Source organism: Oryctolagus cuniculus, chromosome 9 (assembly GCF_964237555.1).
Source record: "Oryctolagus cuniculus chromosome 9, mOryCun1.1, whole genome shotgun sequence".
Taxonomy (NCBI): domain Eukaryota; kingdom Metazoa; phylum Chordata; class Mammalia; order Lagomorpha; family Leporidae; genus Oryctolagus; species Oryctolagus cuniculus.
Genome location: NC_091440.1, coordinates 27,625,508 through 27,647,992, shown reverse-complemented (window position 1 = coordinate 27,647,992; position 22,485 = coordinate 27,625,508).

Below are 22,485 nucleotides of genomic sequence, written 5' to 3'. Positions count from 1 at the left end.
GTGGTGATGTCAAGTCTTCTTCCCCAAAGATCAATTATCATTTGTCTTGAAGATATGCATATAATGGGTATATCTACTCAGCTATGTATAAAGTTCAAATTTATTTCCATCACCTTGGTGGATTTTAGTGGACTGCCTGTGATACACATCACTGCTGGGTTTAATGCTTATTCAATAATAAACATTTATGTCTGCTACTTTTGTTGAAGGATATCACATTGGGAGAATATTTATTTTAATTATAGTTCCCCAATAGTTCTCAGTTTATTCTTGATAACTAAATTCAAATCATTTCCGTCTCCCTGACTCTTCTCATGCTTTTGTTAATACTGACAAAAATGTCCTATTAGGTTCGCTTAATTTACTTTAAATCTGTTAATCTCAGGATTTAAGACACCATCCTAACAAACAAATAGCTTAAACTCTTGGTATCCTGGTCAAAAACTGATTGTGTTTTATCGATAAATATTCCCAACCTGTAACTGTCTATGTAGATTTATACTCTGTACTTCCTCCTCTACACATTACCTTGCAATCCATTACCAAATATGGTATCTTGTTTCTTGGAGTACAAAGGATAAGGCTTTGAAATGCCATTGGCAAATAGAAATTTTCTTCTTGTTAAATTTTGTACTTCTCATTCTGGGCTGAAAAAACTTCAGTTCTCAATTTAAGATAAAAGAAATTTGGTCTATTCTTGGGCGAAGTAAGCATTGGGCTATGAATGGCCTACTTAATCCGAGTGTGTCATGTGTTCTTAGCTAGTGGGAAATGACTTTTAATTTTTATAATCATATTACTAAAGTATCTATTTACTACATGAAATCTATTCTTTTTGTTTTAACATCTCATTAACATAAGAAGAGGATTATGATGCCATGCATTTGCTGTGATTCTGTGAATTTAATGTTTTAATAGATTCATTAAAATACACAAATTTAAAAAAATCAAGGTTATGAAGGACATTGGCCTGCATTTACATTCCTGACCTCCTAGTATCATTTATTATACAATAAGAGACTATTAAATATTATACGTATAGCATTACCCCTGGAGAATTCCAGGGTTTAGGAACAGATTTTCCAGCATTGTCAATCATGTGGCATTTGTCTTGGTAGTTAAAGCATTTGCTGGGAAGCCCACAAACCATATCAAAATCTCTGGGTTTACATCACAACTTTAGCTCCAGATTTAAGCTTTCTGATATTGCAAACCCAAAGAGGCAACAGGTGATTGTTAAACTAGTTGACTCCCATCATTCACATGAGAGACCTAAATTAAGTTCCTGGCTCCTGGCCTCGGGCTCTACGAGTTCTAGCCTTTGCAGTCTCTGTCTCTTCCATCTCTACTTCTGTTTCTTTACCTTTCAAATAAATAATAAACTATTGCATCATAGACTACAAAAGGTAAGTCTAATTTAAAGTTTCCATGGGAATATGAATAAGGCTAAAAATAGTAAGCAAATCACAAGATGTCTGTTTCATTCCTATACAGATTTTGTATTCTATATTAACTTCTATGTATCAAAGAAAACACATGATATTTGTCTTTTGGGGACTGACATTTCATTATACTCCTATGAAATTGTGGCCTTTCTACTGTTTATTGTTGAATATTATGTTTAGTGGTGCATTAAGCCTGTGATTGTAGAGTGGGCCAAAATTGTGTTTTTGCAAAAATTAAAATAAAGGAAAGCAAAGAAGGAGGAGTATAGAGGAAAGAAAAGCAGGAGGGAAAGAAGCATGGTTATTTTCTTAGACTTGTACCTATGAAATACATGAAATATCTTCTCTTTATATGAATACTTTTTAACAAATTATGAAGTTGCCATGGAGATCTTCTGGTTAAAAATCATTCATGAAGTTGGCAAATAACTTCCCTGAGCTTGTTATACTATTTTGCAAGGCATCCAAGCAACATTCATAGAATAAGTCTTGCTCCATAGTGACTATGATTTTTGTTGTTCCTTAAAGATTAAAAATTACATTAATTTTCCAGTACTTTTTCAAATTAAACACCATCACCTGTGGGTTTATAATTGTGTTAAGCAAGATGGGTGACCCAATTCTAAAATCCCAACCTGAGGGCTTACTTTATGAAACAATACCTGTTAGCAATTCTTTGAATCTGTGTTCTCAAAAATACCACATCTTTAAAAAAAAACATTTATTTATTTATTTATTTGAACATCAGAGTTACACAGAGAGAAGAGAGGCAGAGAGAGAGAGAGAGGTCTTCCATCCAATGGTTCACTCCTCAATTGGCTGCATTGGCTGGAGCTGCTCCGATTCCAAAGCCAGGAGCCAGGAACCAGGAGCTTCTTCCGGGTCTCCCACCTGGGTGCAGGGGCCTAAGGACTTGGGTCATATTCTGCTTTCCCAGGCCATAGCAGAGAGCTGGATCGGAAGTGGAACAGCTGGATCTCAAACCGGCACCCATATGGGATGCTGGCACTTCAGGCCAGGGTGTTAACCTGCTACGCCACAGCACCAGCCCCAAATACCACATCTTAAACATGGACAAAACATCAATGGTTTATGGAAATATTACAATTTCATGGCAGGGAGAGAAAGAAAGAATGGAAGTGAGACAGAAAAATAAAGGAAAAGTTCATGATGAAGTATCCCTTTCTAGTTACTGTTTCTTGCTGTTGCTGTTTCATGAAAAGTTCTACAACACACATATTGGATACATCTCATTGTCATATTGACTGGTAGCACAGAAAACCTTCCTGGAGCTGTCCATTGAAATATAATTAGAAAAATTTATCTTATAAAACCTTTTTATTTCCTGTTTGTTTTCATTTAAACCACAGCAGTTGCATTGATTGAGGCTGACCCAAAGTCATAGCTTGTGGCACTGATTTAAGCGTCTTTTTGCAACAGTATGCCCTGTCACACCAATGTACTAGAGTCTGATTCCTGGAGTAGTTATTGTAATGAGTGTGCATATGGGAGTGGAAGGGAATATAACTTACATAATGGAGTTAGTGTGGAGACTAAGAGAGAGAAAATAATGAATATTTCAATAAACAGCAATAAAAATTATTTTTGTTCATAAATAAAATAGAATCTCAACATTATACAGCATTCAAAATTCTGTCAAGATCATTTTCAAAAATTCAAAAGTTATAAGAGATACTATAAAATACTTTGAAGATAACGCAGAGTAACTTCACTTCCATAGTAGAAAGAGTTAATATTTCAACAGCAACAGAAAGAGTCCACATGGGTAATGAAAACATTGAAAGGTAAATTTTGCTACCTTAAATTTATAGACATCTATTTATCAAAAAAGCCACAGGGCAGGCATTGTGATGCAGTGGATTAAACTGCCACTTAAAACACCTGCATCCCAAGTTGGAGTACCTGGTTCCACTCCTGGCTGCTTCACTTCAAACCCCGCTCCTGCTCATGCTTTGGAGGTACTAGGTGACGGCCAAAGCACTTGGGTTTTGGACATCAATGTAGGAGACTCATGTGGAGTTTTTGGCTCATATCTTTGGCCTTGCACAGCCCTGACTGTGGTAGGCGTTTGGGGAGTGAAGAAAGATTCTCTATCTCTCCTTCTCTCTCCCTCTGCCATTCAAATAAAAAATAATCTCTAATAGAAATAAAAAGAAGACACAACCTCAAACTATTTGAAAAGCAAACTACAAGCTGGGAGAAGATATGGAACAGGTATAGGTCAAAAATAATAATACATTTTCTATGGCTCCTCAAAGAATAAAGGACAATAAGTCAAACAAATATTCCTGTCCACGGACACATGCATGGGTCATTATTTGAAGAAATAGTGGCCGGCGCCGCGGCTCAATAGGCTAATCCTCCGCCTAGCGGCGCCGGCACACCGGGTTCTAGTCCCGGTCGGGGCGCCGGATTCTGTCCCGGTTGCCCCTCTTCCAGGCCAGCTCTCTGCTGTGGCCAGGGAGTGCAGTGGAGGATGGCCCAGGTGCTTGGGCCCTGCACCCCATGGGAGACCAGGAAAAGCACCTGGCTCCTGGCTCCTGCCATCGGATCAGCGCGGTGCGCCGGCCGCAGCGCGCCAGCCGCGGCGGCCATTGGAGGGTGAACCAACGGCAAAGGAAGACCTTTCTCTCTGTCTCTCTCTCTCACTGTCCACTCTGCCTGTCAAAAAAAAAAAAAAAAAAAAAAAGAAATAGTAACCAGAAATCTATGTATGTATACATCATTAATTAAATCACTAATTAAATATTAGTTAATTAATTAATTAATGACAACACTGAAAGCATTGGCAAAAATATAGCAGTTTCTGTGATCCCACGACGATGGAATAGGGAATGATGTGCTGTGTTAAGCTATCGATAGACAGTAAACAAGCAAAAAAAAGTAGGAAGGGGCTGGCTCTGTGGTGTTGTGGATAAAACTGGCACTTGCCCTGCTAGCATCCCATATGTGCACCGGTTCAAATCTCAGTGCTCCACTTCTGATCCAGCTCTTTTCTATGGCCTGGAAAAGCTGTGGAAGATGGCGCAAGTCCTTGGGTCCCTGCACAAGGTGGGAAACCTGGAGAAAGCTCCTTGCTCCTGGCTTCGGAACGGCCCAGCTCTGGCCATTGCAGCCATTTGAGGAGTGAACCAACAGATCGAAGAGCTCTCTCTCTCTCTCTCTACCTCTGCCTGTCTGTAACTCTGCCTTTCAAATAAAATTAATAAATCTTTTTAAAGAATGTAGGAAGTGCCCTTTCAGGGGAGAATTAGAAAACAGCAGCAGAAATTCTACAGAAAGAAGTAGAACATGGTGGACAAGTGTGGAAGGTATGGAAGCACAGCATGAACATAGATACAACAAACGAATGCAGCAGCCAAGTGCAAGATCAGATGGAAGCTTGGAGACAGTGAAGAGATCAGACCAGCAACCCATGGTGATACAGCCACAGGGAGAGCACGGCATGAGTTTGGATTGGAGCCCTAAGGGATAGTGGTAACTAGCAGCTACATGTGAACCCAGTAGAAGTAAAAGGGGCAATTTGTTTCACCCCTTCTTCACAACAGCAGTGCCTGCTGCCCAGCTGAGAAAGGGTAGATGCCATTTTGATGCTCCTATGAAGCCTGAATTTCTAAACCAGAAAAAGATACCACAGGGAATAAGACTTATAGACCAATATCCCTGATGAACATAGATGTAAAAATCTTCTATAAAATATCAGCTAATCAAATCGAGCAACACATCAGAAACATCGTCACACATACCAAGTGGACTTTATCCCTGGAATGCAGGGTGGTTCAACATTCGCAAATCCAAAAATGTGATACATCACATTAAAAACATGAAGAACAACAATCATATGGTTATCTCAATAGATGCAGAGAAAGCGTTTGATAAAATACAACATTCTTCCATGATGAAAACCATAAGAAAATTAGGTATGGAAGGAACATGCATTTAAGACAATTTATGAAATACCAACAGCCTGCATCCTACTGAATAGGGGTACAGCTGGAAACATTCCCCCTAAGATCCGGAACCAGAAAAGGATTTCAACTCTCACCATTGTTATTAACATATCCCTAGAAGTTTTAGCAAGAGACATAAGGCAAGAAAAAGAAATCAAAAGGATACAAGCTGGAAAGGAGGAAATCAAACTATCCCTATTTGAAGATGTATAGGGGATCCAAAACTTCACTGAGAGACTCTTGGAATTCATAAAATAGTCTGGTAAAGTGGCAGGAAATAAAATCAACACACTAAAATCCATAACTTTTGTATACACAGACAATGCCATGACTGAGAAATAACTTTTAAGATCAATCCCATTCACAATAGCTACAAAAAGAATTAAACAGCTTAGGATAAATTTAACCAAGGATGTCAAAAATCTCTATGATGAAAATTATAAAACATTAAAGAATGAAATAGATCAAGACATTAAAAAATGGAAATTGTTTTTATGTTCATGGATTGGAAAAATAAATATCAAAATGTAAATACTGCTAAAAGCAATTTACAGATTCAGTGTGATTCCATATAAAATATCAATGACATTCTTCTTTAGATCTAGAATAATATGATTGAAACCTTTGGGGGAAATGAAGGGAAATCTCTACATACTGTAGACATTTGCCTACCTCAATCATTATAGTGAGTAATGCAAAACCCTAGTTAACAATACTTCTGGGAAAACAAAAAATTCGTGTAACTTCATGTTTTAATTGCATGTCTAAAGTTTTAATTTTATAGGCTATTTTTCTCTAATTTTTCTTAGGGATTTAATTTATTTGAAATGCAAAGTTACAGAGGGAGAGACACACACACACATTGAGAGAGAGAGAGAGAGAGAGAATCTTCCATCCTCTGGTTCACTCCCCAGATGGCTACAATGGTCAAGAGTGAACCAGAGTGAAGGCAGGAAACTGGAACTTCATCTGGATCTATCATATGAGTGGCCAGGATCCAAGTGCTTGGGTCATCTACTGCTGCTGTCTCAGGAACATTACCAGGGAGTTGGATTGGAAGTGGAGCAACTGGGACTCAAAGTGGTGCCCAAGTGTGATGCTGACATTGTGGCTTAAGCTAATATGCCACAATATGCAATTTTTAAAATTCTTAAATAGCTGACTGTTACCATATGTATGTATTTGTTTTTTCATATTAAAACAATCCAATATCTGTTCCAATATATATGTTCATTTATCATCAATAACTCACTTTTGATTGGTAAATTATTTTTATCTATAATTTAAATTATAGTTTAAATTATAAGTTCCTTCTAGCTCAGAGACTAAGGACATAAGAGAATATTACCGTGTAGCTCACAGAAAATAAAGTGAAACATTTAGAAGACTACATGAAATTGTCTCAAAAACTCTCAACAGTTAATAGTCATCTTCCAATAATTCTTTAATACAAATTGAGACTCTTAGATACCAAGAGACTAAGATGCAAACCTCGTTTCATCTTAAACATACTTTAGTAATTAAATATGAAAGCCAGGTTAACACACTAGAAAGTTGGTATCACTATGGGTCAAACACTTTCACAGAGTGCTTATTCGATGTTTCATTTACAAGGACACGCCTGGAATATGGAAGTATTAGAAAGGATTTCTGGCCAGCGCCATTGCTCATTAGACTAATCCTCTGCCTGTGGCGCCAGCACACTGGGTTCTAGCCCCAGTTGGGGCACCGGTTCTGTCCCGGTTGTTCTTCTTCCAGTCCAGCTCTCTGCTGTGGCCCGGGAGGGCAGTGGAGGATGGCCCAAGTGCTTGGGCCCTGCACCCGCATGGGAGACCAGGAAGAAGCACCTGGCTCCTGGCTTCGCATTGGCATAGTACCCTGGCCGTGGTGGCCATTTCGGGGGTGAACCAATGGAAAAGGAAGACCTTTGTCTCTCTCTCACTGTCTGTAACTCTACCTGTCAAAAAAAAAAAAAAAAAAAAAAAAAAAAAAAAAAAAAAAAAAAAAAGAATCTCTGCACTCAGAATCAGATACTTTCTACTTTCCACCTGCAGAGTTTTATAATGTCCCAAATAGACAAGAACCCTCTTTGTTTCCCTTAAATTAGATGCGTGTGTCTAATCTATTTGACAATATTATTTAAACAATCTCTTTTTATAATGTAGGGGGAAAAAAACCTAAACCTTTCACATACTGTTGATTCCAACAAATAATCCTATTTTGCCCCAACTAAAATATTCTGTCAAAGATAGATCTCAAATTGGCTAATACATTTCTTTGCCCTTGTGAAATTGATATTGATTATAACTGTTTTAAGACATAAGAAATTTGGCCGGCGCCACAGCTCAGTAGGCTAATCCTCCGCCTTGCGGCGCCAGCACACCAGGTTCTAGTCAGGGTTGGGGCACCAGATTCTGTCCCGGTTGCCCCTCTTCCAGTCAGCTCTCTGCTGTGGCCCGGGAGTGCAGTGGAGGATGGCCCAAGTGCTTGGGCCCTGCACCCCATGGGAGACCAGGAGAAGTACCTGGCTCCTGGCTCCTGCCATCGGATCAGCGCGGTGCACTGGCCTTAGCGCGCTGGCCGTGGCGGCCATTGGAGGGTGAACCAACGGCAAAGGAAGACCTTTCTCTCTGTCTCTCTCACTGTCCACTCTGCCTGTCAAAAAAAAAATAAATAAATAAATAAGACATAAGAAATTCACTACTATAAGTTCTTTTAAGTCAGAACACATTATTTGTGGAATGTCTAACATGTCTTCACTAAACTAACAAAAATCACTTGCCTATTCATTGTATTTCTTTTTGTTGGACAATTAGTTACTAAGCAAGAATGATAAATACCAAATCATTTTAGGTCCTTGAGACATAATAGGGAGAGGTAAAATATCTTTCTCCATTAGTCTGATAGGAAGCAGTGGAAAGAAACATAAATATGTAGTATGTTTGATAGGGTGTTTTAGGTATTCTAGTGGTCCTCCAAATGATTCCACACCCTAGCATACTGAACCTATATAATTCAGTGTTGCCCTCTACGTGGAAAAACATACTTTAAAAATACTATTAAGTGGCCGATGCCACGGCTCAGCAGGCTAATCCTCTGCCTTGCGGCACCGGCACATGGGGTTCTAGTCCCGGTCAGGACGCCGGATTCTGTTCCGGTTGCTCCTCTTCCTGTCTAGCTCTCTGCTGTGGCCTGGGAGTGCAGTGGAGGATGGCCTAAGTGCTTGGGCCCTGCACCCCATGGGAGACCAGGAGAAGCATCTGGCTCCTGGCTTTGGATCAGCGCAGTGTGCCAGCTGCAGCGGCCATTTGGGGGTGAACCAACAGCAAAGGAAGACCTTTCTCTCTGTCTCTCTCTCTCACTGTCCACTCTGCCTGTAAAAAAAAATACTATTAAGTACTTGGGAAAGGAAAATTATCCTCAATTATTGAGATAGGAGCAATTTAATCACAAAGGTCCTTCAAAGCAGATAAATATCCCAGGTTGTTGCTCAGAAACAGTGACAATTCAAGAAGGGTCGGAAATATTCTAGCTCAAGAGGATTCAACCCAAGGTTTTGGTTGTGAAGGTGGAGGAGGGAGGGCACAGGCCACAGGATGTGGTAGCGTGTAGAAGTCAAGAACTGCCCTGAGGGTATTGCCAGCCAGAAGCTGGGGAGACTCATGATTGTGAGCAGAGATGGTGTAACAGAGCTCATTTTGTTTTGTTTGTTTTTATTGCAGCTTACTCGGTTGTTTTTAACTTCTGGAATTGCTTTTATTTTCCATCTATGACTACTATAAATATATTGACTTCTATATCTATATATTATATATAACATATACACATGTATACAAATGTACAAGTATAATATAAATATATATGCAAATATATGTACATATGGCATCATTTTCATTATATATGGGTACATATTGTTGACATAATATTTGAACTTATTTGTGTGGCAAAGTGCAATCATTTGATATAGATATACATTGTGTAATAATAAAATCAGGATAATTAGAATTTTCATCTCCTCACACAGGAATCATTTCTATGTGTTAGGAAACAGCAGATTTTGTTTTTTTAATTATTTTGAAATACATTATGGAATGCCAAAAACTATCTCCTCATGTGTTGAATGGCTAGAATCTGGTCAATTGTCCTTCATAAGGAACTTGTTGAGTCTATACCCAATCACTTCCCTTTATCTGTCTCATACATGAGGGGCACTATGTCTCTGCCATATCATCCATGAGACTGGTCCCAGATAATTGGGACAACCTCTCTGTCCCACAACTAGAAAAATGATTCCATTTAGCCAATCCACAGGGAGCCCACTAATTTCAGTCAACCCCTCATCTTCCCTACATATGCTTTCCAATACAACTCCAGGCTGCTCTTACCCTATTCCTGTATCTGATTCAACCACTTGTGGTCTAATATTATTATCGTTTCAGAGCTGCAAGTAACAAAGGCCTCAGTCTTTCACATATCCAGTGTCTGTACTGTCATTGTGTCATATGCATGTCTTTACTGTTATGTCTTTACTGTCATGTGTCATGCCCTGTTATGAAAAGATTTTTTATATTGTGTAAAATAGATATCTCTGTTGGGAAAAAGTTGAGATACTAGGAAGATCTGGTAATGAAGAATTTTTTTTCTCTCAATTTATTAAATTTGGCAGAGACTGTAGTATATTTTATGATTGACCAAGGAAGAAAACATCATTAATTCAGAGAAAAAGTGCGACCATTTCAGGACAAATATATTCTTTAAATCCACCCATACTGATTGGTGGATAGGATCGTGAGGTCAAAGATAATTCTCAAAAATGCTGTTACTTTTAAAGCAGAAACAAACAAAAAATCTTTGGAGACAATAATAAGCTTATGCCACAATATCAATGTACACAGGCTCCCAAGAGAACACATTGAGCCAAACACAGTCAAAACTTCAAAACACTAATGTGTTGTGTTATGGATCAAGGAGTTTCCTCTAAAGTGTGAAAACTTGGCTTCTTTTCATTACATTAAAAAATTCATACTGTTCAAAATTGCTGAGCTCTGCATTTTTCACTGGAAATTTACCAATTTAAACAAACCAGAAGCAGTGAGATGTGATTCACTCACTTAAAATTAAGAACAGCTCAGTATATTCAGCATCAGCATACCATTTGTCTTTGCACTACCAGCATCCTGGGAGTATTCAGTAGCAGTATAAAGGATCAGGTTTATTCAATTATTAAATATCCTGCTGTGAACCTGCAGCTCTTTCTGAGTAGAAATACAGCAATGAGGAATGTGGGAGTGTTTGATATTATGCAATGTTTGCGGCCCATCCAACTTCACTGCTTAAGTTAAAAAAGAAAATGAGCTTGATCTTTATCTGTTGTAAATTTTTCTTTAGAGCAGAGAGTAGGCTTAAATTGCCAACTTCAAATTTTTGATTACATATTGTTCATCTTTATTTTGATATTTTCTTTTGATATTAGATGTGATAAATCTGATTTTGAACTCATTCTAACCAAAGTGATTCTATTTTCTTACTGCATCTATTGTCAAGATTTTTCATGACAGAGCTGTAAAGGGAGATTTGCAATAGTCAGAAATTTCTGAAATAAAATAAGTATTATAATTTTATTTTTGCTGAAATATTAGCACTTTTGACATGTCATAAATATTTTACATTAAGAAGTAATAGAGGGGCCAGCACTGTGGCATAGTGGGTAAAGCCATCACCTGTGGTGCCTGTATCTCATATAGGTGCTGATTCGGTTCCTGGCTGCTCCACTTCTGAACCAGCCCTCTGCTATGGCCTGGAAAAGCATTAGAAGAGAGCCCAACTCCTTGGGTCCCTATCCCTGCTTGGGAGGCCGTAGGAAGCTCCTGGCTCCTGGCTTGGATCAGCCCAGTTCCAGTTGTTGAGGCCATTTAGGGAATGGGCTAGTAGGTGGAAAACCTCTCTCTCTTTCTGCCTCTGCCTCTCTGTAACTCTGTCTTTCAGAAAATAAATAAATGTTTTACAAAAAAAGAAGTAAATATAAAATATTTTGTAGATTTTCAAAGACTTTGATATTTAAACTTTCAGCAACCATTTGTATTTTTTGAAAATGTCATTTAATCTGAATCAATTCTATTTTTTCCAAAAATTTATTAAAAGCCAAATTAAAGATGAACCTCCATAATCTTGGAAAATAACATATTTTTACTTTAGAATTGTTGTTGAGATTAATAGATTCACTGTATTGTAAAAATTTATTCTTTAAATGAAAATATCTTATATGATTATAAAGTCAGAGATTTCATCATAGTGAAAGAAAAAATATAATACATTTATTTTATATCCAAAAATACTTTAGATATTACTGATGTATTTTTAACTGAGACATTTACCATTTTCACTAATAATTTATCTATATTTTATATAACAATTGAAACTAATAAATATTTTTTCACTTAAAATATTAATTTTTACATCTTTCAGTCTCAGCTTGGACATTTGCTGAAGAAGCTAAAAATGAATGCAAAATATTTAACATTTGGGACATATTCTCTTAAATTATTTTTCAGTTTTATTTTAAGATAGACCTTTCATGTAATCTTTTTCCCAAAATATTTAATCTGTTAAAAACACTTTTAGTTCCATAATATATTGCTGTTCTGATATATGAGGTACAGAACTTTATTTTTTAAAATACTCATTTCATATTTCAAAATATTTTTAACCAATAAAATATTTTAACTGAATCTTATTCAAAATTAAATACTCAACTATATGTAAAAGGAGCTAATCAGTTACATAATATACATTTAAAGATTGCTTTATACTGCTTTTTTAATTCAATTTGTTTCCAGTAAAGGAATACTGAGGCTATTATTTACTATATTCCTGTTGTATTTGGATAGTATGTTGAATTTTTACAAACTTGGTAAAAAAAAGATAAGCAATCATGCCCAATAAAATACAAAAATCAATCCTTTTTAAGATTTATTTTATTTAAAGGACAGAGTTACAGACAAAGGTAGAAAGAGAGAGAGGTCTTCCATCTGCTGGTTCACTCCGCAAATGGCCAAAACAGGCAGAGCTGAGGCAATCCGAAGCCAGGAGCCAGGAGCTTCTTCTAAGTCTCCCACATGGATGCAGGGGTCCAAGGAATTGTTCCATTGCTTTCCCAGTGCATTAGCAGGAAGCTGGATCAGAAGTTGAGCAGCCAGGACTTAAACCAGTGCCTCTATGGGATGCTGGCACTGCAGGCGGTGGCTTTACCTGCTACACCACAGTACCAGCCCAATTATTTCTTTTTTAAATAATTATTGTTATTTTTAGGAGGTGAGGGAGACTGTACTTACATGATTTATGTGTATCATCTCATCTGGTTCTTTGCTTCATTTTAAATTGAGTATACTAATTGCTCCCAAAGCTACCTTCCTAACATAGTCTGTTGTCAAGGATCAATGTTGGATGCAATCCAATTTGGATGTACCTTAAACCTAAGTTCCCAGAACTCAGAAATCGTACGTAGAAAATTGGCGTAAGCATATGTGATTCTCCCTTCACATTTCTCATGTAAGGCAATATACTTGTATAAATTTATAAATAATATCATAAAATTTTTATTTTAGGAAAGCAGTCAACCAAATGAACTGAGAAGTTTTCCTCTATAGTATGCTGTTTATCAATGTTCAACATATATTAAGCTTAATTCCTTAGATATTTCTTACACTGGCTTGATTTCCTTTTCAATGTATCAATCATCCTGTTGATTATATGTCATATTACTAGTCATATTACTAGTAACACTTCTTTAACCCTGGTATTTCTGTATTTCTCTCCCAAAATATCAGAGGAAAAATGATAAAAATTTGACAGGGAAATACTTCTTAAATTTATATGAAGATAAAAGAGCTTGAATTTCTATAAATATAACAAATATCCAAGGACATTCTTATAGATAAAATGTACACTCAAGTTTTTGCAAACCTGTTATTTTATGTGTAAAGGAGTCAAGGTGTTTGAAAACTATCTTTCTGCCAGATAACAGAACTTCTCATGCATGCATATCAGTAAAATAACAGCTGTGGTCTGGCTAATGAGCAATAAAATGTAGCAAACATGTACAAACATAATTAACAAATCTATATGCAGATGATTGAGATTTTTGTATTAAGTTCAAATAGAGAGGATTAGGGAAAGTACCAGTGGTTCAGCCCTATTGTCACATCATTCTAATTTAGGTTTCTTAGGCATAGTATTATTAATTTTTAAGTTTCTATCTTTTCTGTAACCAAGCTTATATGTATTGTGCCATTCAATAAAGGTAATAAACAGAGTGATGCTGGACATAGAGATCAGTTTTTATATTTTCTCCAAGTAGTGGCTGAAAATCATTGCTCCTAAAAATGTTTTTGATATACTCTCTAATTCCAGATTTATGACATTGATTCATACTTTGGCTGTAGCAATCACTGTTATTCCCATATTTCTATGGGGACCTGGTTGTATCCCTTGTAATTGTAATTCACAGTTTCAAATCAAAGAATTATCATACCAAGGAATAAATTGGAATAAGAGAAAGTTTGCCAGGCAGGTGCAATAGATTATCGAGGGGAAGGCTGGCTTCCAGGAAAGGATGACAGGTCTATTCAACTGTGAGCTTTGGGTCAGGATCTACAATGATTTAGTTCCAAAGCAGTGAACTACATTAGATAAGGTCATACAAATTCCATAAATCTTGACATGAAGAATGGCAAATGATAGAGCACAAAGGTAATGCAGTTTTAAGATATGTAAAGTAATTTCAAAGTAGAAGTACTTGTAAGATGAGAATTTGATTGTAAACTGTGGTCATGGGAGGAAAGTTTGGTTTGTTTTACATTTCCTGAGAATGAGGGGGTCGTTAATGCCAGAGTACAGATAGCATGCGGGAAAAAAGTGATGAAAATCATGGCTCAGTTTAATATTTTGCATAAAAGAAATACAAAGAATACATGCCAGAATTTACAAAAGATCTAATGTGTACAAACAGATCTGAAACTCTCATATTTGTATGCTTATTCAAATTGTTTGAACTCAATGCCAAGGTTATTATGTTGGGCTTGATCTGGGAATGCTTGAGAGGCATCTCATAATGAACACTCTACCAATTCAAAAAATACTATTTCCCCTTTCTGATCATGAATCTTGATTTCCTATTAAGAAAGGGAAAGAGGGGCTGGTGCCATGGCTCACTTGGTTAATCTTCCACCTGAGGTGCCAGCATCGCATATGGGTGCCAGGTTCTAGTCCTGGTTGCTCCTCTTCCAGTCCAGCTCTCTGCTCTGGCCCGGAAAGGCAGTGGAGGATGGCCCGAGTACTTGGCCCCCTGCACCCGCATGGGAAACCAGGAGGAAGCACCTGGCTCCTGGCTTCAGATCGGCACAGCACCAGCCGTATTGGCCATTTGAGGAGTGAACCAATGGAAGGAAGACTTTTCTCCTTGTCTTTCTCTCTCACTATCACTCTACCTGTCAAATAAATTGAAGAAGAAGAAGAAGAAGAAGAAGAAGAAGAAGAAGAAGAAGAAGAAGAAGAAGAAGAAGAAGAAAGGGAAAGATCTGAGCCCAAGTTTCTGTCTACAGGCACCACCAAGATACACATCCAAAAGTACATTGCCCTCATTTCACAAGGACTGAAGATTTCTCTTCTTTGCAGCCCAATATTCTTAAATAAATTATTTAATTTCTATTTCAAATTTTAAAAGGAGAAGGATATTTTGCTTTATCATATTTACATACCATACATGTTATATTCTAGATACAGTTATATAGACAAAACTATAGATATATACAAACATATATGAGATATACTTGAGCTCATAGCAAGCATTACCTTCACTTGCCTTCTGGGTTTGATTCCAATTATATTGTCTCCTAGGAAATGGTCTCCAAAAGATCATTAGAAAGTAATAATTCACACATTAAAATTTTAAACTTGAAAAATTCAAACTTATTTATAGTATTTATATTATAAATATTCATATAATACATTAATTCCTCATATATAGAGCATTTTAATCAATGGAAATATTTATCTGCTACTTATTCATTAAAACGTGCAAATTGAATTTTTGCTAGCTTTATTGAGGTATGACTGACAAACGTATATATATATTAAAGTGTACAGTGTAATATTTTGATGTATGTATCTATTGTGAGATGATTACACAATTAAGCTAATCAAGAAACCTATTATCTACCATACGTACATCTTTTTGTGTGAGATATAAATGCTTGGTATCTATTTTCTTAGCAAATGACAAGTGTATGCCACATAAAATCATTTTAGTCACCATGCAGTCCTGAGGTTTTCAAGATTATTTCACTTGATGACTGGAAGTTGATGTCTTCTGATTACTATCTCATTTGCTGCAACTTACAACGCTAACATTCTACTTTCTGGAACTATGAGTTCAACTTTTTATTTTATTTTTTTCGTCTCCTGTATACAGTGAAATTGTGCAGTATTTGTCTTTCCAGGCCAGATGTATTTCATTTATCATAATGTCCTCAATGTTTTTTCAAATAGCAAGGCTTCCTTCTCTTTTGAGACTAAATAGTATTTTATTATGTATAAGTGTGTGTATATGTGAATATGAGCCATATTTTCCTTTTCATTCATCCAGAGATAATTATGGATTTTTATATACTTACTATTATGAATAATGCTGTAGTGATTGTGGGAATGAAGAAATCCCTGCAAAGTAGTGATTTCATTTCCTTGGAATATGTGGTCAGAAGTGGTATGAATGGATGACGTCATAGTTCTATTTTTGAGGAAAAAATTTTGAGGCATCTCTATACTGTTTTAATAGCTGTGCCATTGTAAATTTCTACCAACAATGTATAAGGATTTTCTTTTCTCATCATCCTCACAAACATTTGTCCCCTGTCTGTGGGAGGTGATATCTTTGTAGTTTTGATTTTCATAGTCCCTAAAAGAATGAAGCTGCAGACCTTTTCATACTCCTATTGGTCATGTGTTGAGAAAAATATCTTTTCAAGCTATTTGACTATTTTTTCAATATTATTCCCTTGTTATTGAGTTGATTAAGTTCCTTGCATATTTTGAATGTTAAATTTTTTTTAGATCTGGAATTTACAATTATATTTTTCCATTGTACTGGTTGCTTTTCATTTTGATTTTTTCTTTTACTGTGTAGAAACTTTGTTAATTATATCTAGTTCCACTTGTTTAGTTTTGCTGCTGTTGTCTGTGCTTTTGTGTTTATATGTTTCCTTTTTTGGACTTTTCTTAATATTTAAATCATTCACACATGTGAGGTGTAAGAGAGAGGCACACTTTCATTTTTCAGTAGTTGGATCTATAGATTTCCCAGCATTGTTTATTGAAAAGCCTTTCCTTTTCCCATTGTGTATTCTTAGTATCTTTGTAAAAATGTAGTTGATTAGCAGTATCCATAATCAATCTATACAGTTTTGTTTCTGGACTCAATTCTTTCCCATTGATCCTTGTGTATGTTTCAATGCTGACATCATGCTGTTTTGATTACAACAGCTCAACTTGCTGTGCCGCAAGGCTGGCCCCCGCTCTGGCTCCTTTAACCACGCGTGTGCACGCTGCTGTTGCGGTCACCTTCACCTGTGATTCCACGCTGGTCCTGGCTCTTGCTCCTGCTTCACACCATTGTTGTCTGTGCACTCACAGCCAACCCCAGACACCACGTACATGCTCACAGCCGACCTATGCAGCTCACAGTTTTTCAACTGCTGACCTCTGCTTTTATATCAAATTTTGCAAGTGGAAACAGACATACCACAAGAGACCAAGAATTGCTACAAGGGACTGTGAACCCCTCTGAGATCCTGCCACTAAGCACTGTGCAGTTAATGTAACGGCAGAACCCAGTTTCCTGAACTGATGAGATGGTTGTCCATCAGGATCTAGAGCCACTTCCACACTTGATGAGTGACACAAGCTGACTCAGTGCCACAGTGTTCCAAGTTGACCCTCAGTTCTGTGGGCAAATGTCTTTCCTTGGCAAAACCATTAAGTCTGGAGCAGGCAACTGTTTCTTTAAAGCACAGATACCTATACAAGGCTTTGGTGATGAGGAAGAATGGTGGAAACATGATATCAGCAAAGGAATACAATGAACTTCCAGCTGCAGGGGTTGGCGCTATGGTGTTGCAGGTAAAGTTGCCGCCTGCAGTACCACCATCCTATATGGGCACCTGTTCAAGTCCTGGCTGCTCCACTTCCAATCCAGTTCTCTGCTGTGGCCTGGGAAAGCAGTAGAAGATGGCCCAAGTCCTTGGGTTCCTGCACCCATGTGGGAGACCCGGAAGAAGTCTCCTGGATTCTGATGGGTGCAGTTCTGGCAGTTGTGGCCAATTGGGGAGTGAACCAGCAGCAGATGGAAGACTTTTCTCTCTCTCTCTGCCTCTCTGTAACTCTGACTTTCAAATAAATAAATTAAAAAAAAAAAAAAAAGAAGCTTCAGAACCAGGAAGCAGCTGCCACAATTGTTGATTTCAAAGCCAAGCAGCATAATCCCTGACCAGGAAAAGAGAAACCAGATCTTCAAACCACAGGCAACACACATGGCTGATGAACTGTGTTGCCTCTTCCAAAAGCAGTGCTAGCCAAATAATTTTGTCACATTGGATTTTGTAAGTTCCTCACCTTACCACAATAATTCTTTAATCAATTTCACAGAAAAAGTGCATTTGAATGCAAGACTCTTAACTTCAAAGAAGTTTGAAAAAAAAAAAAAACAGATTTTTTTTCCCTTCAGCCTGTGCAGCAGAGAAAAGAATAGGAAAAAAAATCCACTTGAAATGAGTGTCAAGTCTGTTAGTCCACATTGTGAGGACAAGCACACACTGGTCTTTAACCTTGAAAGAAAAGACTCACCTTCTGAGTGTACAACATATTTCATAAAAGATTTAAATTAACTTATGTAATAATTCCATTATTCCCCTAATATTTCTGGGTATCTTTAGTTATGTAAAACAGTGCTATGGAGCCAGCATTGTGATGTAGCACATAAGGCTGCCACCTGCAAAGCTGCCATCTCGTGTGGCTGCTGGTCCCTTCTAGCTGCTCTGTTTCCATTCCATCTCCCTGCTAATGGCCTGGGAAAAGCAGGGGAAGATGGCCCAAGTGTTTGGCCCTTGCCAACCACGTGGGACACTGGATGAAGGTCGTTATTCCCGTCTTCAGCCTGGTCAAGCACTGGCCACTGTGGTCATCTGGGTAATAAACCAGCAGATGGAAAGTTCTCTCCATCAAAGCCAAGACACTCTGGAAAAAAAAAAATGACCTAAGTGAAAGATCTCCATGAGTGAGATCCCAGTGGAAAGAACAGGTCATCAAAGAAGGAGGTACCTTTCTCTGAAGGGAGGAGAGAACTTCCACTTTGACTATGACCTTGTCTAAATATGATCAGAGTCAGTGAACTCAGGGGGCTTCCATAGCCTTGGCAGCTCATGACAAGAGCCTAGGGTGATTACTGAGGCCATAAACAAGAGTGTCAATTTGTTCAGTCAACAACAGGAGTCACTGTGCACTTACTCCTCATGTAGGATCTCTGTCCTTAATGTGCTGTACATTGTGATTTAATGCTATAACTGATACTCAAACAGTATTTTTCACTTTGTGTTTCTATGTGGGTGCAAACTGTTGAAATCTTTACTTAATATATGCTAATCTGATCTTCTGTATATAAAGAGAATCAAAAATGAATCTTGATGTGAGTGGAAGGGGAGAGGGAGTGGGAAAGGGGAGGGTTGCGGATGGGAGGGACATTATGGGGGGGAAGCCATTGTACTCCATAAGCTGTACTTTGGAAATTTATATTCATTAAATAAAAGTTTAAAAAATTACAAAAAAAAGAAAGTTCTCTCCATCACTCTTGCTCTTCATGCAAATCTGCCTTTCAAATAAATACAATAAATCTTTTTTTGAAAGTACATTATTTAATCACTTTTCATACATTCTAAAAAAAGGAAGGAATATTAAAATTTTTATATGTAAATCTGCCTTTCATATAAATAGATCTATTTAAAAAATAAATATAACAATATTGCAATAAGTTAATTCCATTGTTCATCTTTCATACACAAACATGTTTCTTTACAATATCTCCTTACAATGAGAATGCTCTTTGTAAGTTATCATCTTCAGCTAAAATTAAAATAGCCAATTTATTTTCATGAGCTTTGTCAATTGCTGTTCCATTAAAAAGGTTTAAAAAACACATATTTTGCAATCACAGTTAGAAGAAAAATATAAACATTCAAATTGGATAGTTAGGCATTATGTGATAACTTGGAAGTTTTGGATCAGGTAAATAGGATGTTTTTCATATTAATTTCTGAATAGTTATTTACGGACTTATTTGAAAGTCAAAGAGAGAGAGAGAGAGAATTTCCATCTGCTAATTACCTTCCCAGATGACTGCTATGGCCAGGGTTGGGCCACACAGAAGCCAGGAGCCAGGAGCTTCATCCAGGCCTCCTACATGGATGGCCAGGGCCCAACCACTGCTTTTTCCCAGGTCGTTACCAGGGAGCTCGATGAGAAGTGGAGAAGACAGGAGATAAATTGGCACCTGTATGGGATGCAGGCATTGCAGTAAGCAATTTTACCCACTATAATGCCAGCCCCAGGTAAATGGGATCTTTTAGAAACTTTGGACTGGGAAAATCCCCACAATGTAAATCACTTGAAATGAGTGAAGAGAAGAAGCGGAATGCAGTAGCTAATTCATTCTTAGAGAACCACCACTGGTTGGTAGCAAGAGAGCTTGTTACGTATTGTACCCTCTCCCATTCTCTGTAGTTTTCAAAGTTATCAATCACGAATACCCCAGACCACAGCACAGTTTGAGATTATGATTCAAGGTTGTCAGTAAGGTGGCTCCACACCCTGATCATACTTTTTATTCAAGTAGCGATGTATAACTAATTTCAGCCCTTCAATTTTGATGCTGGGAGAGAGACAATCAGGCAGTTTCATGAGGCTCTGAGTGGTTCACCTACATGCTAAACTTCGGAAGTACATCTTGTTAGAGACTGGAGATCCAGGTGATAGGAAAAAGCAATAGTGAACACTAGTTTGTGACTTAAACACATGCCTCTGCTTGTTTCTATGGTCAGAATATTTATTTTCTTTACTTAAATTGATAGTTATTTCCTCCTTTTTCTCCTCCCTTTTTTCTTTTCCTCATTCCTCATTATCTGCCACACTTTCATTATTTGCCTTGAAGTTGTTTAAAGTGTGTGATAGACACAATTGAGAGAAAGAACTAAAATGTCATGGCTAATAAATATCTGAAGACAACAGAACTGGAGACAGAATTCAGTTACAGAGCAGAGAATGGGCTATTTAGAAGTGCATTTGCTATAAAAAGAAGAAATAAAATCTTATCATTTAGTAGATTACCATGACATATTCACTCTTTTGTATTATGCACAAAGCAAAGAATAGAGTTTTTTAGGACTCCCACTAGAAATTCGAGATTGCAGGTAGTATACTACCCTTTACTCTAGCATGGGCTTTTAGGGAGAAATCACTATAAATCACATTTGTGAACTAATCAGGAATGGTAAGGTCTAAGTGTTCCTATCTAGGGGTATTCTTCCATTTTTCATTCCAATCGTCCATGTCAAAATGCTTCATCATTCTTACCTGATTTCAAGTGTTTTCAATCACTTTCTCTTCACAAGCGTTCTTTCTTAATCATAATCATGCTCAGTTTTTTTGCATCTTAAATTATACAGCTTATCATCCAAACTTTCATATTTATTAGACAGATCTATAAATTTGAATTAAATGTGAAGTTGAATTCAAATAACTACTATAAAAGATATGCAAATATATATTCTTCGAAGCATTAAAGATCTGACAAGACAGAATAGAGACAGTAGACCAGAAGTGAGTGAAAACATAAAGCAAAGACATGAGTGTCGCTTCTAGCAAAAGGGCATTTGTATTACCAAATAGCTTCTGCTTTGTGTTTCTTATGGGGTACAAGGGACAAATGACTGTTTAGAGTCCAAAGGAGATTAAGACTCAGTGGGCCAGGCCAGCGCTGTGGCTCAATAGGCTAATCCTCCACCTAGCAGCGCCGGCACACCGGGTTCTAGTGCCGGTCGGGGCACCGGATTCTGTCCCGGTTGCCCCTCTTCCAGGCCAGCTCTCTGCTGTGACCAGGGAGTGCAGTGGAGGGTGGCCCAAGTACTTGGGCCCTGCACCCCATGGGAGACCAGGAGAAGCACCTCGCTCCTGACTTCGGATCAGCATGATGCGCAGGCCGCGGTGGCCATTGGAGGGTGAACCAAAGGCAAAGGAAGACCTTTCTCTCTGTCTCTCTCTCTTACTGTCCACTCTGCCTGTCAAAAATAAAAAATTTAAAAAAAATTAAAAAAAAGACTCAGTGGGCCACCAAAACTGTAATAGTGGCTCTGAAAATATTCTGTTCCATAAAAACAAGGAATTTTTTAAAATTATGAAAATTAACTTTTTTGAATTCTGGAAATTAACTAAATCTTTACAATTTTCCAGAAAGATTTTTTTCAAAAAGTAGCTGATTTTTCACAAGAACAATTATGATTTGGTGCTTTTCTTCCACTCTGTCTGTCTGTGTGGTTGTCTTACAAACCAACAGCCTCAATGATGGTGAAAATCAGTTCCTTGGCAATCACAAGGGGTGGCAAAATGAGATTGGAGCTCCATCTTTAGTTATGCCTGGAAGAAGTTGTCTTTATTTGATCTGACTCAAATTAATCACGATTAATTAAAAGCCAATGACCTTGGGGCCTGTATTGTGGTGTACTGAGTAAAACCACCACCTGCAATGCCAGCATCCCATATGGGCGCTGGTTTAAGATGGGGCTGCTCCACTTCTGATCTTGCTCCTTGCAAATGCTGCTGGGAAAACAGCAGAAGATGGCCCAAGTACTTGGAAGCTTGCATCTGTGAGGGAGATCCAGAAGCTCCTGGCTTGTGCCTTTTTTTTTTTCTTTGACAGGCAGAGTGGATAGTAAGAGAGAGACAGAGAGAAAAGTCTTCCTTTGCCCTTGGTT